Source organism: Bufo gargarizans, chromosome 4, assembly GCF_014858855.1.
Source record: "Bufo gargarizans isolate SCDJY-AF-19 chromosome 4, ASM1485885v1, whole genome shotgun sequence".
In the NCBI taxonomy this organism is placed as follows: domain Eukaryota; kingdom Metazoa; phylum Chordata; class Amphibia; order Anura; family Bufonidae; genus Bufo; species Bufo gargarizans.
Window position 1 is genome coordinate 315,725,438 of NC_058083.1, and position 7,916 is coordinate 315,733,353.

The 7,916-nt window shown below is 39.0% G+C and overlaps 1 long non-coding RNA gene across 1 annotated transcript in view; it reads right to left on the minus strand.

The window, feature by feature from the left end:
• The window catches only part of LOC122933667, a 43,162-nt gene extending 35,490 nt beyond the window's left edge, over positions 1 to 7,672 (minus strand). Inside the window, exons 1-2 of the long non-coding RNA XR_006388529.1 lie at positions 7,619 to 7,672; positions 4,633 to 4,684 (exon numbers count right to left, since the gene is read on the minus strand). This is a non-coding gene — a long non-coding RNA (uncharacterized LOC122933667). The remainder of the gene's footprint in view (positions 1 to 4,632; positions 4,685 to 7,618) is intronic.
• Between the last annotated feature and the right edge of the window lie 244 nt (positions 7,673 to 7,916).

Genomic DNA, 7,916 nt, shown 5'->3' on the forward strand with positions numbered 1-7,916 from the left:
GAAAATACAATAAATGGTAGTCCCACAGCAGGATTTAAGTAGAGCAGTGTTTCCCAACCAGTGTGCCTCCAGCTGTTGCAAAACTACAACTCCCAGCATGCCCGCACAGCCAAAGGCTGTCTGGACATGCTGGGAGTTGTAGTTTTGCAACAGCTGGAGACACACTGGTTGGGAAACACTGAAGTAGAGCACAGGTCTCACTGCTTGGCTCTCAAGCCAAGCTTCCTTCTGCCTCTCTGTTCCAGAACAAATAAGCTAATCAAGCTATGACCTCTCATCTCTATTTTAAAATTAAAATTTTAATAAACATTCATGTGCAGTATTTCATAGGTACACATATAGTGTTTTCATCAATGACAATCAGATCTCATGGGTCATATAAGGGGTTACATAGGACAGATACAAAAATAAAATATAGAATTTGCACATACTGCCATTACGGATCATTATCTAATAAAACAGGCACATGAATATTGTTGATCTCCTGTTACCTCACCGAAGACTCAACACTTTCTGAACTTTCATCAATGACAATCAGATCTCATGAGTCATATATACGATTACATAAATCAGATACAAAAAGCCTGATGTGTATGGGGACCTTAACTAAACTGTTTTATGGTTTCGTAAAGAAAAAACATCATAAAATGTACAGTTCTACAATGTTCTTTTTCAGCATCTGTTGTCAATGAATGGAACAAACTCATTGAATATTCACACAGATTATTTTTAGACACTTATTTTGGGACACTGGTTATAGAGCAACAAAGTTTTAGGCTTTTGTTTTACATAATTATACAGTATAGACAAAGATTATACACATGCATACCAAGGCTGAATAATTCCACACTCAAACCCTGGTTCACACATGCACATAATGACTCACCAGATGAACTAGGAGCCATACAGATGTAGCACGGTTAACACACAAACTTAACTAAAATTTATTGACTCATCGCGTTATCTTGAAACAAAAGCCATTGAAAAGCAATTGAAGGTGTTTGCTTAAAGCATTTAGTTTAGATAACACGTCTCATAAAGCATGTGTGTTAACTCTACTACATCTGTATTAAGACCCTGAATGTTACTGCACCAAAGCAACCTTTCAAATGAATGGCTTTGTATTCAGTCTCATTTTAACCAAAGGAGAGCAAAAGGGCCCAGGATAAATTCATATTGCAAGGTTCAAAAGCCAAAGGCTATCTTATTCCTGTTTAATGGCCAAATTAAAACTTAACCTTTATTATTTGCTTTAATATATGTTGCCCAATTATAATTAAAATTCTATAGTCTTCCAGTTGTATATAATACAGTTTTTATTGTTTGCAATTTTCTATTATTTAAAAAAAAACTATATTATTTCTTAGTTTATATCTGCAGGTTTTGTGGGAATAAAATCGATAGGAAGTATGAGGAAAAAACCCTAATAGAAATTCTCTCTATTCTATTTGAATGGGGATTAGCTTGTTACTTTGTTGCCAATCTCTCTCTCAGAAGTAGAGTGTATACACAATATCATTCGATCATTGGTGCAAGTGGAAGAGAACAGAAATTCTCTTGTCGCCTCCATTTGAATGGGGATTGGCTTGTTACTTTGTTGCCAATCTCCTTCTTAACAGTGGTGTCTATACACCAGGGGTGAACAACCTGCGGCCCGGGGGCCACATGCGGCCCTTGATACAATTCTGTCCGGCCCCCAACCATCTGGTAACAGACATGTATGCCTATGTCTTGTGGCTGCTCACATGTATTTTTCATGTATTTCTCCCATTAGATGGGAGTCCTGAGGTGTAACTAGACATTAATGGTATATAATGTGTGTTCAATATGCCATAAAGTACAATATTTGGTTTAGATTTTTAAAATGATCGTGTCTATATCTAGAAAAATAGAAATAACATCAGAAATACACAGACATCACAGACACTGAAACCTCAGGGACAGAGAGCTCAATACAAAATATATCGGGAATGCAAATTAAAGGGTGGGCACAAAAGGGAAAATATAAAAAAAAAGGCGGTATCAACCCCCAAAAAGACCAGCACAACACAGAAGGGAAATTTCACAAACATGTCCTCAACCTTCAGTCAAAAAACAACAAGCGAGCATAAAGGTCCCGCTGTAGATCCAAATGTAACAGTGACAAATGTAAACTTAAATCCCTCTGCAAGTGGTTCCATGCAGAGGTAACAATCCTTTACCTTTAGACATTTACCCAACCAAGCAACGAATATGCAACAAAATACAACTTCTGTGGTGGGGATGACCACCCAGACTGTACCAACTATGTACTAATACCTGGGGAAACAAATACATCTATCGCCCCCTTTTTTTTTAGGTCAACCAGGAATCCAACTACAAGACCGGGAAAAATGGGATTACAACAAATAGAGGTGAACACCAATAGAGAACAAACAATTAAGAAACAGATTATCAATCTATCTTTGTATGTAATTACAAATCCACAGCAAACCCTTCTGTCCACAGGTCTCACCTTCTCACCGAAAAGAGAGATGCATGGAAACTCTTGAAAGTCTAATAAGGGAAAATGAGGGGCAACATGTTACTCTTGACCCCCCTTTTATATCTCTGAAACCCAAATATAAAAGTACACCATGCTTCATGTAATTCAAGGAAAATGACACTTTTGTGAACCTTGTAATATAAATATACTGTATAATTAAAGGGATTCTGTCACCTCCCCTCAGCCAAAAAAGGATTTAAAAGCAGCCATGCAGCACAGCTTACCTGGATTAAGCTGTGCTCTTTTATCTTGAAATCCGTCCAGCAGTTACTGCAAAAAACGACTTTGATCGATATGTAAATGTGTCCTGAAGGTGCCCAGAGGGGCGTTTTTTTCTTCTTAGTGAGCCCAGTACCGCCCCTCTTTCAGTGCCCAGCCCGCCTTCCTTGTACTTTCTAACCGCCGCCCCCAGCCTGCCACAGCCTCCCCTCCCTCTCGCCGAACGAAGTCTCGCACAGGCGCAGTACCCACTGAGGGCTGCGCCTGTGCGATCATCAGGAGACTGAGGGCGGCAGCTTCATCTTCGTCACTGGGCATGCGCCGAGCCCAGTGACGTCCGATGTTCGCTCTTTCCCTCAGTCAGCCTGGTAGGAAGCGCAGAGGATTGCCGATCGGCTAAATACAATACAGCTTTACTTAATATAATAATACCTAATTTGCCCCAACAAATACTTATTTCTTTCCTGAAGGGAGGGTGGGGAAAGAAATCGCTGGCCGTCTTCACTGTGGCAGGCAGACTGGAGAAAGCGCAGGGTGCAGCAGCCGATCGGCAATCCTCTGCGCTTCCTACCAGGCTGACTGAGGGAAAGAGCGAACATCGGACGTCACTGGGCTCGGCGCATGCCCAGTGACGAAGATGAAGCTGCCGCCCTCAGTCTCCTGATGATCGCACAGGCGCAGCCCTCAGTGGGTACTGCGCCTGTGCGAGAGTTCGTTCTGCGTGAGGGAGAGGGAGGAGAGGCTGTGGCAGGCTGGGGGCGGTTAGACAGTACAAGGAAGGCGGGCTGGGCACTGAAAGAGGGGCGGTACTGGGCTCTCTAAGAAGAAAAAAACGCCCCTCTGGGCACCTTCGGGACACATTTACATATCGATCAAAGTCGTTTTTTGCAGTAACTGCTGGACGGATTTCAAGATAAAAGAGCACAGCTTAATCCAGGTAAGCTGTGCTGCATTGCTGCTTTTAAATCGTTTTTTGGCTGAGGGGAGGTGACAGAATCCCTTTAAGTAAAACAAAAATCCAAAATATTAAATATAAAAATGAGGAAGGGTCATATTAAATTCAATCTGACCCCCCTTGACTGTGAGGCTTTGAAAAAATTAAGAACGAAGGAAGAAATAGTTATAAAACCAAGTGATAAGATTGGTAACATAGTCATTCAGAACAAAAATGATGATCCTAGCACCCCTTACTTTATTGGCGAGCTTGGATGTTGAGTCGTTATATAGCAATATACAGCACTCATTGGGCCTCAAAGCAGTAAAATGTTTCCTGAGCACAAAAAGCATAAATTTCCAAAAGCACAATAATTTGGGCCTGTCACTGTTGCAGGTATATAAACAACATCCTCATCCTATGGGAACGTGATCAAACCTCCTTTTACAATTTTGTTCAGGTCTTAAACGACAACAACATCGGAATGAAATTTACTTTTAAATTACAAGAAAAGGAGATCTTTTCCCTGGATCTGAAAATAACCAAATCAGAAAATGGATACCTGGATGGATATCAGAAAACAGTTATTTGCATTGGACCAGTTGCACCCCCGCCCTTGAAGAGAGGAATACCGCTAGACTGATACTTAAGAGCACAACGTAATTGCTGAAGCAAGATGTAATTTATTAATGAGCGTGAAGAATTGCGTGCAAGATTTCGTGACAGGGGCCATCCTATGTGCTCTCTTAAGAAGGCCTTTAATAGGCCCAAGAGTTCAAAACGTGAAGAACTGTTGAAAAAAGCCCCTAAGAATGATAGTAACCAAATTAGATGCATTGGTGCTTTTTACAGATATAATAAAGAAATCTATAAAATCCTCAATAGACATTGGCATGTCTTAAGATCAGATAATGAATGGAAATCTGTCCTTGCTCGTAATCCAAGTATAACCTACCGGAGGGGTTCTAAGAACCATTTGGTCCACAGCTTCTTCCAGGATGTCCGATCTGAAAAGGAAAGAGATAAGGAAAACTCAGTACCCTGTGGTGATCGTTCTATTTGTAAATACATCCCATGGATACATTTTACTAATCCTAACAATGATAAAAATATGAAATCAGACAACTAATCACCTGCAAGACCCAGGGGGTAATCTATATAGCAGCATGTCCAAGCCCCAAACTCTATGTTGGTAAAATGACACAAGAACTGAGATGACGTATCTCTGGGCATCTAAGTGCAATTGAGATGGATAAGGATCTATAGACTCAATACCATAAGCCCTACGGGTCTTAATGAACTTTTCTCCTTTTCGGCATTCATTTGATTAATGGGAATTTCTAACTGAAAATAAAAATCAATATAAAAAGAAGACGATGACTTTTATCCCTATGAGAGGGACTATACCCATAATATGCAACCTAATAAATGTTATAAGGCAGGGTGAAATGAACTTAATCAACTGTAGCAAGCCTCTCCTTTTTATTAAACCTGAATAATAACATATTAAGAATAATGGAGTAAGTCCTAAAAATGTAAAAATAAATATATTAAAATATCAATACATTAATACATCATATTTTTATATATATATATATATATATATATATATATATATATATATATAATATTGATAAGAGTAAAAAATGTATTGTCAATGTTACTTCATGATTATACATAATATATGAAAACAATGAAGGTACATAAATAAAATACTTTGTTTATATTATTTTTATTTTATTATTACTTTTTTTTTTACATTTTCCTGGACAATTCATTATTATTTCTTTAAAATAAATAAATATACTGTTATATATATACTGTGTAATAATAATTCATATCATATAAAAAGGTTCCAAAAATAAAAAATACAAATAAATAATTATTAATTTGTTATTATCTTTAGTTTTCCAGATATTAATTGAATGAACAATACACTACGTGCAGAATTATTAGGCAAATGAGTATTTTGACCACATCATCCTCTTTATGCATGTTGTCTTACTCCAAGCTGTATAGGCTCGAAAGCCTACTACCAATTAAGCATATTAGGTGATGTGCATCTCTGTAATGAGAAGGGGTGTGGTCTAATGACATCAACACCCTATATCAGGTGTGCATAATTATTAGGCAACTTCCTTTCCTTTGGCAAAATGGGTCAAAAGAAGGACTTGACAGGCTCAGAAAAGTCAAAAATAGTGAGATATCTTGCAGAGGGATGCAACACTCTTAAAATTGCAAAGCTTCTGAAGCGTGATCATCGAATAATCAAGCGTTTCATTCAAAATAGTCAACAGGGTCGCAAGAACCGTGTGGAAAAACCAAGGCGCAAAATAACTGCCCATGAACTGAGAAAAGTCAAGCGTGCAGCTGCCAAGATGCCACTTGCCACCAGTTTGGCCATATTTCAGAGCTGCAACATCACTGGAGTGCCCAAAAGCACAAGGTGTGCAATACTCAGAGACATATGGCCAAGGTAAGAAAGGCTGAAAGACGACCACCACTGAACAAGACACACAAGCTGAAACGTCAAGACTGGGCCAAGAAATATCTCAAGACTGATTTTTCTAAGGTTTTATGGACTGATGAAATGAGAGTGAGTCTTGATGGGCCAGATGGCTGGATTGGTAAAGGGCAGAGAGCTCCAGTCCGACTCAGACGCCAGCAAGGTGGAGGTGGAGTATTGGTTTGGGCTGGTATCATCAAAGATGAGCTTGTGGGGCCTTTTTGGGTTGAGGATGGAGTCAAGCTCAACTCCCAGTCCTACTGCCAGTTTCTGGAAGACACCTTCTTCAAGCAGTGGTACAGGAAGAAGTCTGCAAGGTAAGAAAAACATGATTTTCATGCAGGACAATGCTCCATCACACGCGTCCAAGTACTCCACAGCGTGGCTGGCAAGAAAGGGTATAAAAGAAGAAAATCTAATGACATGGCCTCCTTGTTCACCTGATCTGAACCCCATTGAGAACCTGTGGTCCATCATCAAATGTGAGCTTTACAAGGAGGGAAAACAGTACACCTCTCTGAACAGTGTCTGGGAGGCTGTGGTTGCTGCTGCACGCAATGTTGATGGTGAACAGATCAAAACACTGACAGAATCCATGGATGGCAGGCTTTTGAGTGTCCTTGCAAAGAAAGGTGGCTATATTGGTCACTGATTTGTTTTTGTTTTGTTTTTGAATGTCAGAAATGTATATCTGTGAATGTTGAGATGTTATATTGGTTTCACTGGTAAAAATAAATAATTGAAATGGGTATATATTTGTTTTTTGTTAAGTTGCCTAATAATTATGTACAGTAATAGTCACCTGCACACACAGATATCCCCCTAAAATAGCTAAAACTAAAAACAAACTAAAAACTACTTCCAAAAATATTCAGCTTTGATATTAATGAGTTTTTTGGGTTCATTGAGAACATGGTTGTTGTTCAATAATAAAAATTAATCCTCAAAAATACAACTTGCCTAATAATTCTGCACTCCCTGTAGCTTGTCACCACCAGACATCTGAGAAGCTCTGACAGATGTTCTTCAGAACCTCCTGCTTGAGGTTCCTTTTGTTTTGCTTTTGTTTTCTCATGTCGTTAGCCTCTCTCAGCTGTCATGTAGTTGCACTGATTGCATCCCTTTATATCCCTTCCCATACTGCATCACTTTGTGGTTTATACAACTTCCTGGAGTGTGCTGATGCTAGAAGCTGTTACTACTGCATCCACAAGATAAGTCTGTTTTCTTTATTTCTGTTTGCCTGTGGGCTTGATCCTAGGTGACCCTGACTCCCTCCGTATTAAGAGTAGGGAGCCGGTGGTCATGTCCCCTCACTATTATAGGGTGTTCAGGTGCATACAGTCGAGGAACGAGGATATGCAATTTTCTACCATTGAGATTTTTGCATAGGCTGAGCAGTAAGGGAGAGAGCTAGGGCTCTTACAGGGCTTACCCTCCTGTTCCTTAGTTTTGGATCAAGTCAGTCGGATCTTCATTTGTGTCTTCTAGTTTTCTGTAACACCATCCGTGACATAGCTATTTTGGAACAGAAGTAGAAATAATTGTATTATATTTTTTATAATAAAGACTTACCATAAATATACTGTATAATAATAATTCATATTATATAAATGGGTCCAAAAATAATAAACACAAATAAATAATTATTTCTTGATTGACTTTATGAATAGGCTTAGTTTGAGTCTAGGAGATTGGTTATTTTCAGACTAAGTTCTAAGACATGCGCATTT